At 41.9% G+C, this 16,933-nt stretch overlaps 1 protein-coding gene across 1 annotated transcript in view; it reads left to right on the forward strand.

Annotated features, from left to right (window-relative positions):
• The first annotated feature begins 321 nt into the window (after window positions 1-321).
• Window positions 322-16,933, forward strand: part of LOC107780390 (serine/threonine-protein kinase BSK1-like) — a 36,330-nt gene continuing 19,718 nt past the window's right edge. The window contains 1 exon segment of the mRNA XM_075254919.1: window positions 322-525. The gene's annotated coding sequence lies outside the window, so the exon portion shown is untranslated.

Here is a 16,933-nt window from a genome sequence, read left to right on the forward strand (position 1 = left end):
AAAAATAAATAAAAAGACCCTAAGAACCTAGGAACAATTAACACAAAAATACACATTTAGAGCTAGATGTATTATATATAATAAGGGTAATGCCTAATGCCGAAGGGGACTAAAATAAACACACAAAAATAACGCCTGAGACGGAAAAAAAAATCAGCGCCGCTTGACACAAAAATGGACAGACCCTACCGTTCTTGATTCTTCTTCAGCACAACTGAGAGCTAACCCCTAAATATATCAGCCAAAAAGAGAATAAAAAAGAGAATCGGTCGTTTAGCTTCTTGAGAGATCAAAGGAAAAACCAAAAAATAAAGAATTGACCTAAGAACCTAGACCCAAAAAGCACTCCAGCTTCATTCCAAAGAGCAAAAGAACGAACAGTCATCTCCCTAAAAGAAAAAGGGCTTTCACATTCATTTCCAAAGGAAGCTAACGCTTACTCTCCATTTCAAGAAGAGAGGTCACATTCAGGTGTTCAAGTTTCCGTTGCCGCCATTCGAGCTCCGGTCTGGGTTCGAGATTTTCGTACGTTTAGCTCCAAGTTTCTGCTTCGCTCTTCTATACAAGTTGTTATAGCTGTACTGAAGCTTGGTTTAGAGGTTGTTTATTTATATATGAAAAGTTCTACTCAGTTAAAGGTCCAATTCTAAACTTTCTTCTGCATTTTAATTCCTTGATTTATTCCTGTTGATGTTCGAATGAGTATTTGTTTGAATTGGTTTTTGCTTTTGCTCTTGCGTGGAAGGTACCGCGTAGCTCTTGTTTAATTAAATTAATTTTTTTTGGGTTTTTATTTAAAAGAAAGATGAGCCTTTAGGTGGGTTAGAGTGCATTTGTTTAATAGCCCCAGACTAAGCCGCTTTGAGAGTTAGTATTTCGTCCACTTTCTAATTTTCTTTTCATTGTTATTGACCTTGTAGGCCTACAGATCTTCTTGAAGTGACCACATGAGATTATGGTGTTGCTTTATTTTCTTCATGTTGTTTATAGTTTATTAATGTTTGTTTACTAAAGCAAGGTATGGAATTAGATTTAAAGTGAAATATAGCATTGTTGGGTGAACAGTTGGGTTCGGGCTATGGGTTCAACGCATTGGAATCAATTAATTGATAATGCTTTTAGGAGACAATCTTGAACATCCGTAGTTTGTTTTAGTTGAGTAAAGCTCTTTGGAATAATTTGAGGCGTGTCATGCCAAATAAAATCCCAAAACTCATGGCCCTCGCTTAATTAATTTTAATCCTTTAGAAATCGAGGTGTGCCATTTAGTTGAATTTTCCATGGCTCTCGCAAACTTGAAAAGGGCGTAGTTGCTTTGGGCGCGTAATTTAAATTACCTTCCTAAACTCGGGTGCGCATTTATGTGACCCAAATCCAAATCTCAACAATGTTATATAAAATGTGTTGCGGACTACGGGTGCATTTATGTGTCATGATTCAAGACATATTTTAAATGACGTTGCAATCTTCCTAAAAATGAATAAAAGCGGCTATAAAGTTAAAATCAAACCATAGGCTAAAACATGTACTAAAATCAGATAATAGGCCAATTGTAACAGTTGAGCGACTGTGCTAGAACCACGGAATTCGTGAATGCCTAACACCTTCTCCCGGGTTAACAGAAGTACTTACCCGGATTTTTGTGTTCGCGGACTGTAATACAGAGTCAATCTTTCCTCGATTCGGGATTTAAAACCGGTGACTTGGGACACCATAAATTATCCCAAGTGGCGACTCTGAATTTTTAATCAAATAATCCCGTTTCGATTGTCACTTTAAGTTGGAAAAAACTTCCCTATATACTCTCCTCCGGGGTGTAGTGAAAAAGGAGGTGTGACAAATGGAAGTGTTACAAAGTGGAGAAGGAAACACAAAAAAGGCAATGGAACAGTAAAGTAAAGTAAACTAAAAGCTGCGAAGAAGAAATAAGGAAACTAGGGCAAAAAGATAAAAGTGTTTCAATTCATAATACAAAAAGGAAAGCCTAGTACAATATATAAGAGAAAGAGGATAATTATTTCTATATCTGGTGGGACTACATATATAAAAAATATAATTTGGGCCAATGTGTAATTACTGCTAACTATATATCTCACTTAAGGGGGACTAAAATGTATATCTCAAGACTTAACTTCTATTTTGACAACTAACTATCTTAACGACTAAGTTTTTCTATTTAAGCTCTACGTACAACTCCTGAAGCCTCTCATTTCTCTACTTCGTATCAGATCTCTGATCTAAGCCAACCCTGCACCACTACAAAGTAGCGAGAGTGGTCGAAGCAGCTTTTACCCGAGAAGGTGGGGATCGATTTCCACAGGGAGCTAGAAATGGGAATTGAGTTTCTATCTAAACTAGAGATGCGTAATTGTTCCTAATTGCACTTCTAATCATAATTGGTTTTGATATTACTTCTAAATTTATACTACGAAGATGCTAGATTAAGCTAAGAGTAAGATATTTGAAGGTTGTCTAAATAGTTAAAAGGCACTAGGGAAGTGACTTTCTCCTAGATGGATACTTGACGGGTTCTTGAGTCTAAGGCTAGGTTGTCATATTTGAAGATTACGATATAACCATTGCATGATACTTCTCACTCTATACCTCTCGGTAGTTTGAGTGATTTTGCTCTAATTGACTTTCTCAAGACCAATTGGGTATGATAATTTGTGCAAGCAATAGAGATTCAAGTCGGGTGTTACTATCTCTAGGTTTAACCCTTTAATTGGGGCTATCAATCTCTTGAATACGCCCCAATTTCTTGTTGGACTAATTTTCCTAGATTTGGGCTCTCTTTCTCAAGAAGAGCCCAAGTCAAATAGGCATAAATTAGTGTTTGCAACCACTAATCCAACATTAAAACCATAAATTAGTCCAAATATCAAACACTCATAGACATTCAAGCCTTAAAACACAAGACCCATCAAATACCCATACTAGGGTTGAGCCACAACCCTAGCTAATGGGTCTAGCTACTCATGATAATAGAAGAAAACAAAGAAATAGATAAAGAAAAACCCATAATATTTAATTACAAGCTAAAATTTGAAGGTTCAATGATGAAACTATTGTAAAATTACTCAAAATAGTAAAAGGACACTATTCACGAGCGCAGCTCTGCTTAAAATTACAACTCATGACCAAAAAATGGGAAAAGAAACTATCTATACTAGTCCGAATTTTTTGGACAAAAATACCCCTACGAAGTAGTGCGGTCCGCACAAAATCGAGTGCGGCCGCACTGAGGCTCCTTGGCTTAAACTTCTGCTCTCTGAACTTGGCCACCGCAGGCCGCACAAAATGCTCCGCGGTCGCGGTGGCTTCTATTGCGGTCCGCACAAAAAGGACCGCGGATCGCATTGGCTATGATCCCTAAAATTAGAAACTCTCTGAACTCCAGCTTTGCGAACCACACAAAAACGAGTGCGGCCGCAATGAAGCCAATGCGGTCCGCATGAAATGCTTTGCAGCCGCATTGCTTGAATGTCTGAATTGAGCACCTCTCTGAACCTCCTCTTTGTGGACCGCACAGAATGAAGTGTAGCCGCATTGGTTCTATTACACTGTGCTTGGACTTGTTCTTGGTACTTGTGCATGTTTCACTCCTTTTTGAGTTGGTTTTGACGAATTGTCACCTTGTTGACCAAACCCTGCAATCAAGTATACCATGTAAGCCTTTGGGACTATTTTGTACATATTTCTAATCAAAACTCAAGTAAGAAGGAGTGTAAAATGCATCATAATCCCTAGTTATCAACTCCCCCAAACTTAAGCTTTTGCTTGTCTTCAAGCAAACAAAATAAGACTCATCCCTTAAGAGTAAACCCAAGAAAATTCAGCTGACCTAAAGTGACCTCATCTAGCATCAATTAGGACTAACAATTTCCCTCGATTCAAATAAATCATTAACAACACTCACTCTTTTAAGCACCATGGATTTAGTGCGACACAAGAGCATCAAGAGTTGACTCAACACATCAAAGAAACTCTTTCTATTACTTTGGTCATTGTGGAACCCAAACTCACACATCCTCAACTCTCCCTAAGCAAACTTCACCTTTAGGATTGTAGCACTCAGAACGAGGTAAATGGGAATACACTCATCTCCCTCAAAGAAAAGTCACAAGTCCGGCTCTAAGTACCATAAGCTTGCCCTTATGTGAGTCACCACTAATGTAAGCTTCATTCAACTCAAGATCATATAGGGCTTTTGTGGAGACATAGTGAAGGCTTTTGGTTCAGGGTAGGAAATGTTTGGTCTAAGTAGGTTCCATTTTCCCTTTAGCACTTGTTTTGCTTCATTTTGGCACATATTCTCTTGACTTTTTAAGTCATTTAACTTCTTTCTAAGGGGTTAGAGAGACAAACTGTCACTCTTTCTTATTCATTTCAAATCTTTTTCTCCTTTTCTCTACTTTCCACACCTTTTATTTCTTTACTTTTTTATTGAATCCCTTCATTCTTTTCTACATTGAACATTCTTTTTGTCTTTTTGATTTTCTTCCTTTTTCATTGCCTTTCCTTTTCTTCATTTTGTACATTTTTCCACTTTGTTGCATTCCTCGTCTCTCTCCCAAACTTATGTTTTTGCCCTGTGCTAAGGAAAGATTGGGTGCCAAGAGAGGGTATTTTAGAACGGGTAAAGGCTTGTATCATGGTTTTTGAAAGAAAAAGGTCTATGACTCAAAAAGATTGACTAGGGATTTTATCATTGGTAGGTTATGGAAGTGTTCAAGATATCATTCGGATCAAGGAGAGCCTATAATCACGTCTCAAGTCAAATTACACTTAGGATTTCGCTTAGACAAACATTCAGGGCAAGTTCTAGACCAATGGCTCGGGACTTGGACTTGCAATTCAAATTCTCACCGTACAAGGTATGGGATTGCTAAAGACACAGAGTCGGGAGCCCACAACAACCTTAGCTAAGATTTGAGCAACACAATGGTCCCGAAAAACCACTTGATGATTATCGGCCAACACAAGAGTTTCAAGGTCACAATTTTCACCATCCTATATATAACGATTTGTTTTTGACCATTTGATCAAAGGCAAATGTGTTAGGTCCAAGTGAAGCTTTGCTTGAGACACCCTTACCAACTAACTACTAAAAAGCAAAAAGAAAAACAGACTCAAACCCTTAAGAAGGTTGTCATGCCATCCATCATCGGGAAGAGCCACCCGGTTCACACAAATTCCACCTTTGAAAAGAACCGTGGCATTAAGAAAACCAAAGGCTTATTGCAAAAACTCAAAACAAGAAGTTACGAACATAAAATAAGAAGCTAAGAAAGGGAAAATGCCAAAAAGTGAAATGAATATGTACAAGAGGGGATTTAGTCAAATATACAATAGGGAAAATGAATATATACATAAGAACGTAACTTTATATACAGACCCAAAGTAAAAAGTACGAAAAGTGCAATAAAATAATAAAATTATGTACATACCAAAGGTAAAAAGAAAGCATAAAAAAGGTAATGTCATATATACAGTCATCCAAATAGGTCTACCCCTCAAATGAAAGATAGCATTGTCCTCAATGCTAACTAACCAAAATAAGCACAAAACAAGATAGAGAGGAAAAAGAAACTCCCTATTGGCCCTCCGTCTACATAGGATCCTGAGTCTGGGTCCCTGGGTCCTTGGTCTGCTTGGGAACCTATGACTAGCTCCCTGGGACCTGGGCCTGGACTGAGTTCTGGGCCTGTATTGGAATCTGGGGCTGGCTGGAGGAACCTCCCTGCGGGTCCTCCAACTGTATGACTGCATCGTCAGAACGGGGAATCACCATCTTCCTCTTGGGTGGCCTCTCTGACTCCTGCTCTGGCTGGGGCTGGGCTGCTGGCGCCGGGTCATGTAATAACAAATCTAAAGGCAGGTGATCCGCCTTCAACCTCTCTACCTCTATCCTTAGCTCCTTCACCGACTCTTTTGAAGCCCGAGTCTTTCTCATTTTCTTCGCCTCCCTAGCAAGCTCTTTCAATGTCTTTCCATGAGAGTCAACAACATTTATGAGCTTTTTATGGTTGTCCAGAATTTCCTTTAGAGTGCCCTCAACGGATTGTGGGACCTATGGCGGAGGGGGTGCTGATTGAGCTGCCACCGTAGTAGATAGTACAGACAACTTAGAAGTAGCTGTCTGCATCCAGTTATTGATGCTAGCGAGGGTCTAGCTCAGGCTGCGGGCAGTCAAGGGGTAGGCAGTGGATGATGGAATCTCTGGAGCTGAAGAAGTAGAAGGTCCTGGGGTCATGTCTGTTGTGCTGGACAGAGGCTAAGTAGGAGCCACTACCACTACTGGCTCTTCATACTGGCCAGTTGAAGTAGTGGCTTTGCCCTTAAAGTGCTTGCTTTTAGGGTTGTCATCACCCTATAGGCTGTACCAGGAGAATGGTGCCTTCGCCTTCACTTTCATATCAAATTTCCACTTCTCCACATCTAAGTCCTCGAGGTACATGGTCAGGAAGTTGGGGAAGGGATAAGATCTATCACCTTCGTTCACCACCCGATAATTACCCGGGACATCACATTCCCGATGTTAATCGGGTACCCCGCCATGATTGATGCTACCAATATAGCCCGGTGGATAGGAAGTGAGTTGTCGTGGGTGGTGGGGTCTAACCTGTTACACACAAATGTTTCCCACCCTTTTGCTTCAAAGTTCAATGTCCGCATCAGAATCTTCACTCCCACAGCCAACCAATTCGGTGTGGTACTTGGGATTGCCAGGTACTCTACCAGCCAAGGACGAGTAGCCTTACCCAATGCCATCTTCTCCAAATACAATGACTCATCCTCCTTCAGGAAGCCCAAGTAATCATTTATTGTCTTGCCATCAAATTTCACCTTCAAATTCCGCACTTTGGTCACTGTGGTGCCCTTTTTGATGTGGGCAACATTCGTGTAAAATTCCTTCACCAAGTGCTCATTGGCATCCTCCACATAGCCTATGAAATAATCCCATCCAGCTCTCTCTCTGAACTGGCTCAACACATTGGGGTTGTGAGGCAAAAGGTCCCGGGTGATAAATTTACGCTCAGGTATCAATTTCCTCTCGGGCCACCACTCTCTGAACTTGTGATAGGTAACCTCACTAAGAAACCGGTCCTGCCGTGCTTTCGGACTTCTGGTCCTCTCTACCCCTCCTACTTGGGGCTCACCCCCTTCTACTTCTTCCTCTTCTTCTTCTACGGGCCCCTCCCCGAATAGTGAAGCTGTAGGAGAGGTGGAATATTCATTGCCACTGCCTGCAGTTGAGCCCTCAGATGACTCAGAAGATATGCGCACTGATGCTTGGGCAGTGGGAGAGACTGGAGGTGTATCCCTCAACCTATTCCTCTCCGGCCAGTCAGGAACATACTTTGGCATGGAGCCTGACGATGCCTCCCGGGAAGGCTCATACTCACTCCCTAATTGGTCAATAGCTTTGTCTGCAGCTTTTATGAGCCTTCTGATGTTTTTGATATTTTGCCGGGCTTGCGGGGTTAATCTTATTATTCCATGTCCCCTACCCCGGGAGGACTCTCCTCTTCCTGATTGTTTACCACCTTTGCCTCGTCATTTCACCATTGTCTGCAACGAACATTTAATTAAGCCTTGTTAGTATCAATAGGATCAATGAAAGTCAGAATTGCAGGAAAATTGTTACAGAGAGTCAAAAGTTGCAGAATACGGACCGCACAAAATAAGGTGCGGCCGCAAAGTGGCTACCGCGGACCGCACAAAATCCATTGCTGTCCGCACAGAGGTGGGGTTCAGACTACCCACTCTCTAAATCTGCACCGCGGACCGCACAAAATACATTGGCGGTCCGCATTGAGGCACCGCGGACTGCACAAAATCCATTGCGGCCGCGGTCCTCAAGTGTCAGCTTTCAGAACTTAATCCACCGCGGTCCGCACAAAATAGTATTGCGGACCGCACAAAATCCACCGCGGTCCACGGTGAGTGCCCAACAGCAACACCAACCTATGGTTCAAGTTTTGTCCATTTTTAGTCCAAATCTTCACCTATTAATGATCCCCTAGGTGTTGCCTCAGTTTTGTAACTAATTATTCCTAATTAAAACAGGATTAACTAATCTATGCTACTAAATTAAAAGAAAAACGGGAAGAAAAGATGAAAAACTACGAGAAAATGAAAATCAAAAGAAAATAGCAAAATTAAATAACTAAAAAGGAATTAAAATTGCCAGAAATGAGATGTACTGATGATTAATCGAGACTAAACAGTTGAATTCGTGCAATTTAGAGAGTGAACAGTAATTTTTAGGTTTCTGAGAGTAAAAAGATCGAAAAGTTTAAATGGAGGGCCTCAGGTCCTGTTTATAGAAAAAGGTCCTGGCCCCCAGCTCACCTACCTACCGCGGCCACACAAAATGGCACCGCGGTCCGCGGTGCTCAGAAACATGAAGCACTGGGAGATTGGCCACTGCGGACCGCAAGAATTCCAGTGCGGCCGTAGTGGTCCACCGCGGACCACACAAAATGCAATGCGGTCGCGGTGGAGAACTTCAGAGACTCGCCACTTTTACAAATCACTCTGCGGTTCGCATTGATTTCTTTCCCCCGCACAAAGGCCTTTGCGGCCGCACAAAATGTAGTGCGGTCCGCATTGCAAACTTCAGAGAGTGATCATATTTCAACTTGGTCCTGCACTGCATCAACACAATCCTACAACATCTCACAACCAGTCAGTCCAAAAACAAATCCTACACTACAAAGAGAATCAAAGAAAAACAAAAAGAAAGACACATGGGTTGCCTCCCAAGAAGCGCCTGATTTAACGTCGCGACACGACGCAGGTTACCATCAAATCAATTTAGATGAAGAAGTGCCACCACGTGACTGTCATCAATCTTGCCCAGGTAGTGCTTGACCCTGTGCCCATTCACTCTGAAAACCTCACCATTTTTGTTCTTCAAGTAAAGTGCACCAAACGGAGTCACAAACACCACTTCAAAAGGTCCACTCCATTTTGACTTAAGCTTTCCTGGTAACAAACGTAACCGAGAGTTGAACAAGAGAACCAATTCACCCAATTTGAACTCCTTGCCACAAGCATATTTATCATGAAGGTACTTCATCTTGTCCTTGTACAAGGACGAACTGGAGTAGGCATGAAATCGGAATTCATCAAATTCATTAAGCTGTTCCACACGAAGATTTGCTGCCACATCCCATTCAAGATTCAGCTTCCTCAAAGCCCACATGGCCTTGTGCTCTAACTCAACTGGAATATGGCAAACTTTCCCAAACACCAACCGATACAGAGACATACCAATCAGAGTCTTGTAAGCAGTCCTATAAGCCCATAGATCATCATCCAACTTCTTTGACCAATCGGTCCTATTTGCATTGACCGTCTTTGACAATATACTCTTGATTTCCCTGTTTGAGACTTCAACTTGGCCACTCGCTTGAGGATGATAAGGAGTAGAAACTTTGTGGTTGAACCATACTTTGCAAGCAAAGTATCAAAAGCTCTATTACAAAAATGAGACCCCCCATCACTTATGATTGCACGAAGAGTGCCAAACCTTGTAAAAATGCTTTTCTTGAGAAATGCAACAACACTCCGGGCCTCATTGTTGGGTAAAGCCACGACTTCAACCCACTTTGAAACATAGTAACCACCACAAGAATGTATGTGTTCCCACATGAGCTAACAAACAGACCCATGAAATCAATGCCCCATACATCAAAAATGTCAACTTCAAGGATGGTATTGAGAGGCATCTCATCTTTCTTCGAAATTTCACCCGCTCTTTGACATTCTTCACACCTATTCACAAGTTTACTTGCATCTTTGTACAAAGTTGGCCAATAAAACCCACAACTAAGAACTTTGGAAGTCGTCCTCGCCCCGCCATGATGGCCACTATAGGGAGAGGAATGACAAGCCTCTAAGATACTCAATTGCTCTTCCTCCGGGACATTGTCGGATCACACCATCCGTGCAAATCTTGAACAAGTACGGCTCATCCCAATAGAGATCCAAACTATCCCGTTTGAGCTTCTTCCTTTGGTTAGAAGGGAGCTCACACGGGATTATACCAGTCACAAGGAAATTAGCAACGTCCGCAAACCATGGCATACCATTTACCGACACCGAAAGGAGTTGTTCGTTGGAAAATGAATCATTGATCTCTAGGCTATCATGAGGCCTCCCCTCCTCCTTCAAGCGGGACAAGTGGTCTGCCACTTGGTTTTCACTACCCTTCCGGTCCACAATCTCCAAATCAAACTCTTGAAGTAACAAGACCCATCGCATCAGTCTAGCTTTGGAATCCTTCTTCGTCATCAATTACCGGAGTGCCGCATGATCGGTATGGACTATGACCTTGGCACCCATAAGATATGGACAAAATTTCTCTATTGCGAACACAATAGCCAAAAGTTCTTTCTCAGTCACCATGTAGTTCACTTGAACATCATTCATTGTCTTTCTCGCATAGTACACCAGATGAAACATTTTGTTCACTCTTTGACCCAAAACCGCCCCAACCGCAATATCGCTTGCATCACACGTGAGCTCAAAGGGCAAGCTCCAATTAGATGCGGTAATAATAGGAGTGATAGTCAACTTGTGCTTGAGAAGTTCAAAAACTTGCATACATCTCTCATCAAACACGGACTTGGCATCTTTTTCCAATAACTTGCATAAGGGATTCACTACCTTCGAAAAGTCTTTGATAAATCTCCGGTAGAACCTCGTATGTCCAAGAAAATTTCAAACTCCCTTGACAGAGGTAGGGAGAGGGAGCCTTAAAATAACATCACTTTTTGTTTTGTTTACCTCTATACCATGCTTTGAAATTTTATGCCCAAGAACTATCCCCTCTTCTACCATGAAGTGGCATTTTTCCCAATTAAGAGCAAGATTGGTTTATTCACAACGTGCCAACACTCTATCATGATTTTTCAAACATTCCTCAAATAAATCACCTACAACACTAAAGTCGTCTATGAACATCTCCAAGATATCTTCCACCATATCGGTGAAAATGGCCATCATACACCGCTGAAATATAGCCGGTGTATTACACAACCCAAAAGGTATTCGAGAAAAGGCAAAGGTGCCATATGGACAAATGAATGTGGTCTTCTCCTGATCTTCCGGGGCAATCAAGATTTGGTTGTAAACAGAATACCCATCCAAGAAACAGCAGAAGGCACGCCCAACAAGTCGATTTAACATCTGATCAAGAAAAGACAATGGAAAGTGATCCTTGCGGGTCACTTTATTCAACTTGCGGTAGTTCATGCATACCCTCCAACCGGTGACGGTCCTGGTAGGAATAAATCCATTGAAAATGTTGGTTTATGTTTAGTTAACAATGGCATGCTGAAAATGTTGGTTTATGTTTAGTCAACAATGACATACCAATTGGAAGAGTTGGTGGAAAGAGTTGGTGTGGATGCTAGGAGGAAGCTTCCTCCTTTGATGTCACCCATGACATCAAGAGGAGGTAGTTTGATGTCACCAATGACATCAAGAGGAGGTCTTTACCTCTATAAATAGATGCACTCCTTCACTTGTAGATATCATCCCAAAATAATACAATACATTGTAGTGAGTAGAGAGTTAAGAGAGAAATTCTCTTAAGTGTAATTGGGAAATCTCCCCTTCCTTTGTTAATATTAAAAGGGCAATTGTTCTCTGGTGGACGTAGGATTATTTTGATCCGAACCACGTTAAATCTTGTGTTCTTTCTTTTACGTTTCCGCTAACAATTGGTATCAGAGCGACAAGATTCTTTAACGATCCAAGGAGAAAGAACAAGCAAATATGAGTTCCATGAAGTTTGAAATTGATAGATTCAATGGACGCAACAACTTCAATATCTGGAAGATCCAGATGATGGCGTTACTGCGGAGGGAAGGTTCAATCCATGCTATTGACGGAAAGTATCCTACGGATATATCAGCTCCCGACAAGGAGAAGATTGAAGGGGATGCATTGAGTGCAATCCAACTATCCCTTGCACCTAACGTGCTTTGTGAAGTGAGTACGGGTACCGAAGAGACGGCCAAACAGTTGTGGGAAAAGCTAGAAGGGTTATACCAAGACCGATCAGTGACAACAAGAATGTTGTTACAACGACGTCTTCACACATTTAAGATGGGGTCAGGTACTTCGTTACAAGATCATTTAGATGCGTTTAATAAACTTGTCATGGACTTACAGATTGCAGGAATTAAAAGGGAAGAGGAGACGCTTGCATGTGCTTTGCTATTTTCATTGACTTCAGGATATCGTGATATTGAGAATTCAATGATGTATAGCAAGGAGCCTATCAAGCTTGAGCAAGTGCGGCAGGCACTTAACTCTAGTGATGTGCGGAGGCACATTGAAGGAGATAGAGATGACCAGGCAAGTGGCCTCTTTGTAAGAGGCCGGACTAGCCAACAGGGAAAGACCAAATCAAAGCACAGATCAAAGTCTCGTGTGAACAAGAAGAATACAGAGTGTTGGGGTTGTGGCAAGAAAGGGCACTTTGAACGAGATTGCCCAATGTCAAAGTCCAAGGAAAAAGCGAGTGTATCTATAGTTGAACAGGTACATAATTTTGATAATGATTATGTACTAACAACATCGTGTAATAATAATAGTAGTTATGAAAACAAATGGGTGTTAGACTCTGCTTGTACTCTGCATATGACGTTCCAAAAAGACTGGTTTAGCAGCTACGAGAAAAGTGGAGGAACCGTAGTAATGGGCAATAATGCAACTTGTGCAATAGTTGGCATTGGCTCAGTTCGGGTTCGCTGCCATGATGGAATCGTGAGGACTATTACACAAGTCCGTCATGTTCCTGATCTGAAGAAGAATTTGATCTCCTTGGGTACTCTGGATGAACAAGGCTACAGGTACATGAGCGAAGCAGGAACTATGAAGGTGACTAAAGGTTCTTTAGTCATGCTGAAAGGCAAGCTGGAGAACGGCCTTTACACATTGGCCGGAAGCACCATTGTTGGTTCTGCAAATACATCTACAGTGCAGTCATCTAATGATGACAAGGCAAGACTATGGCACATGAGACTGGGTCATATGAGCGCACGTGGACTGGAGATGTTGAGCAATCGTAAACTTTTGGAAGGTGAGAAGATCAGCACGCTTGACTTCTGTGAGCACTGCGTTCTAGGGAAGCAGAAGAAGGTCAGCTTCAGCACTGGCAAACACAAGACAAGAGGAGTGCTAGACTACATCCATTCAGATTTATGGGGTCCTTCTAAACTTCCATCGAAGGGCGGAAAGAGGTATCTTCTCATTTTTATTGATGATTTCTCACGAAAGGTTTGGGTGTATTTTTTGAAGGCAAAAGTGATGCTTTTGAAGCATTTAAAGAGTGGAAGATTTTGGTTGAAAATCAAATGGAGCGGAAAATCAAGTATCTTCGCACAGACAATGGCTTGGAGTTTTGCAATGAAGAGTTTAATGAATTCTGCAAGGTTCATGGGATCTCAAGACATAGGACTGTCAGGCATACCCCACAGCAGAATGGAGTTGCCGAGAGAATGAACAGAACTCTTCTTGAAAAGGCTCGTTGTATGCTCCTACAAGCCAAAATGTCCAAAGTATTTTGGGCTGAAGCAGTTCACACTGCTGCTCATATTGTCAATCGATCTCCAGCATCGGCAATTGACTTTAAGACTCCGAATGAGGTATGGTCAAGTGAACCCTCTAACTATTCATACTTACGAGTATTTGGGTGTCCAGCTTATTATCACGTTAATGAAGGAAAGCTTGAACCAAGGGCTAAGAAGGCCATATTCGCAGGGTATGTGGATGGAGTAAAAGGGTACAAACTTTGGTGTTTGTCTTTACTCAAATTTATAGTTAGTAGAGATGTCACCTTCGATGAATCCTCTATACTTGATCCCCGTAAAGTTTCCGTGGAGTTTTCAGGAAACAAGAACAACGAGCAGGTGGAGCTTTCGGTGGAGCTTGCCAAGGAAAAGGATCAAGAGACTCAGGTTAAAGATGAGTCAGAAGATGTAGGCGTCGAAGAACTTGCTGTCAATGAACCATACACAATTGCGAAGGGGAGGGAGAAGAGGCAGACACGAGAACCGGAACGCCTTATAAATCAAGCAAACTTGATTGCATATGCGTTCGTAGCTGCACAAGAAGAGATTAAAGGTCTGGAGCCCTCCTCGTATATTGAAGCAACTTCTTGCAAGGATGCCGCACAATGGCGGTTAGCCATGACTGAAGAGATGGAGTCTCTTCGCAAGAATCAGACATGGGTCTTAGTGAAAAGACAAAAGGGGAAGAGGACAGTTGGATGCAAGTGGGTCTACCGAAAGAAAGAGGGAATTCCTGAAGTGGAAGATGCTAGGTTCAAGGCGAGATTGGTTGCAAAAGGTTTCAGCCAAAAGGAGGGAATTGGCTACAATGAGATTTTCTCTCCGGTCGTGAAGCATAGCTCAATTCGCGTGCTACTAGCATTGGTTGCACAATTTGACTTGGAGCTTCAACAGCTTGATGTCAAAACTGCTTTCTTACACGGTGATCTAGAAGAGACAATCTATATGGATCAACCTGAAGGTTTCCTAGCTGAGGGAAAAGAAGATCACGTATGCCAACTAAAGAAGTCTTTGTATGGTTTGAAGCAATCCCCTAGACAGTGGTACAAGAGGTTTGATGCATTCATGACTACACATGAATTCTCAAGGAGTGCATTTGATAGTTGTGTGTATCACAAGAAGATGTCTGGTAACTCAATGATTTATTTACTGTTGTATGTTGATGATATGCTTATTGCTGCTAACAACATTACAGAGATAAATGCTTTGAAGAAACTATTGAGTAAGGAATTTGACATGAAGGATTTAGGAGCTGCAAAGAAAATCCTTGGTATGGAGATTTCAAGAGAAGACGATGTTGTACATCTTTCTCAGAAGAGGTATATTGAAAGGGTTCTCGAGAGATTCAATATGCAAACGTGCAAGCCTGTAAGTACACCATTAGCTCCTCATTTTAAACTTTCAGAGTCACAAATGCCTCAGTCCGAGGATGAGGTGGAGCATATGTCAAAGATTCCTTATGCCAGTGCAGTTGGTAGTATTATGTATGCTATGGTATGCACACGTCCAGATATTGCTCAATCTGTAAGTGTGGTAAGTAGATACATGTCCAACCCAGGAAAGAGGCATTGGGAAGCTGTCAAGTGGATATTGAGATATCTCAAAGGAGCTTCTGGTGTTGGTCTTACCTTTCGAAAAAGTGGTACAGGTATTTCAATTCTCGGTTATGTGGATTCTGACTATTCATGAGATCTTGACAGAAGAAGGTCCACAACTGGATACATCTTTACCCTCGTTGGCAGTGCCGTCAGTTGGAAGTCGACTTTGCAGTCGATTGTCGCTTTGTCTACGACAGAAGCAGAATACATGGCAGCAGCGGAGGCGGTAAAGGAAGCTATCTGGTTGAAAAGTTTAGTAGCGGAATTGAGTTTGGTTCAGCTGGAATCAACTCTTAGATGTGATAGTCAGAGTGCTATTCATCTAATGAAAAATCAGAGATTTCATGAGCGCACTAAACACATTGATGTCAGATTTCATTTTATTCGAGATGTTATTGATGAGGGAACTATCAAGGTCGTGAAGGTTATCACAGACGATAATGCTGCAGACATGTTGACCAAGATAGTCCCGCTCGCTAAGTTTGCACACTGCAAGGACTTGGCGGGGGTGTGCATCAACTGATGCAACTCCGAAGAGAACAGTTGCTAGGTGGAGGTGGTATGTTCAACAATGGTTTGATTCTTCTTGTTTCTTACAACGGGGTTGCCCAGTAAGCTTAGAAGTTTTGGCCAGAGTTGTTCACACGCTCGAAACGCAAACCAAGGTGGAGATTGAAAATGTTGGTTTATGTTTAGTTAACAATGGCATGCTGAAAATGTTGGTTTATGTTTAGTCAACAATGGCATGCCAATTGGAAGAGTTGGTGGAAAGAGTTGGTGTGGATGCTAGGAGGAAGCTTCCTCCTTTGATGTCACCCATAACATCAAGAGGAGGTAGTTTGATGTCACCAATGACATCAAGAGGAGGTCTTTACCTCTATAAATAGATGCACTCCTTCACTTGTAGATATCATCCCAAAATAATACAATACATTGTAGTGAGTAGAGAGTTAAGAGAGAAATTCTCTTAAGTGTAATTGGGAAATCTCCCCTTCCTTTGTTAATATTAAAAGGGCAATTGTTCTCTGGTGGACGTAGTATTATTTTGATCCGAACCACGTTAAATCTTGTGTTCTTTCTTTTACGTTTCCGCTAACACCCATTGTGCAAATTTGCAACCACGGTCATGCCACCCTTCTTCGGCACACATTGCACCGACGAAGTCCAAGAGCTATCAGAGATGGGGTACACAACCCCGGCATCCAACTACTTGATCACCTCTTTTTCATAACTTCTTGCATTGCCTCGTTCAACCTCCTTTGATGTTCCAATGAGGGTTTTGCATCATCTTCCAGAATAATCTTGTGCATACAGAATGCGGGGCTTATCCCCGAATATCAGCTAAAGTCCATCCAATTGCCTTTTTCCGCTTTTGAAGCACCGCCAATGTGGCATCAACCTGCATGTTAGTAAGACAAGAGGAAAGAATAACTGACAAAGTAGAACTAGGGCCTAAGAACTCATACCTGAGGTGTGGAGGAAACGGCTTCAACTCCAACACTAGAGGTTTCTCAATTGAAGGTTTTGTTGGTGGAGTCTTCATATTCTCAAGGTCCAAAGATAGTTTCCTAGGCTCATAAGAGTATGAGCCCATTCCATGTAAAGCATTCACACACTCCACTCGGCCTTCATCATCATTTACATCAAGATTCAACAATACGGCCTCGAGAGGGTCCTCCACATTGATCATTGCGCTAGCATCATCAACTATTACTACTGTGACAAGGTCTACAAAAGAGC

The sequence above is a fragment of the Nicotiana tabacum genome, chromosome 6 (genome assembly GCF_000715075.1).
Source record: "Nicotiana tabacum cultivar K326 chromosome 6, ASM71507v2, whole genome shotgun sequence".
NCBI classification, from domain to species: domain Eukaryota; kingdom Viridiplantae; phylum Streptophyta; class Magnoliopsida; order Solanales; family Solanaceae; genus Nicotiana; species Nicotiana tabacum.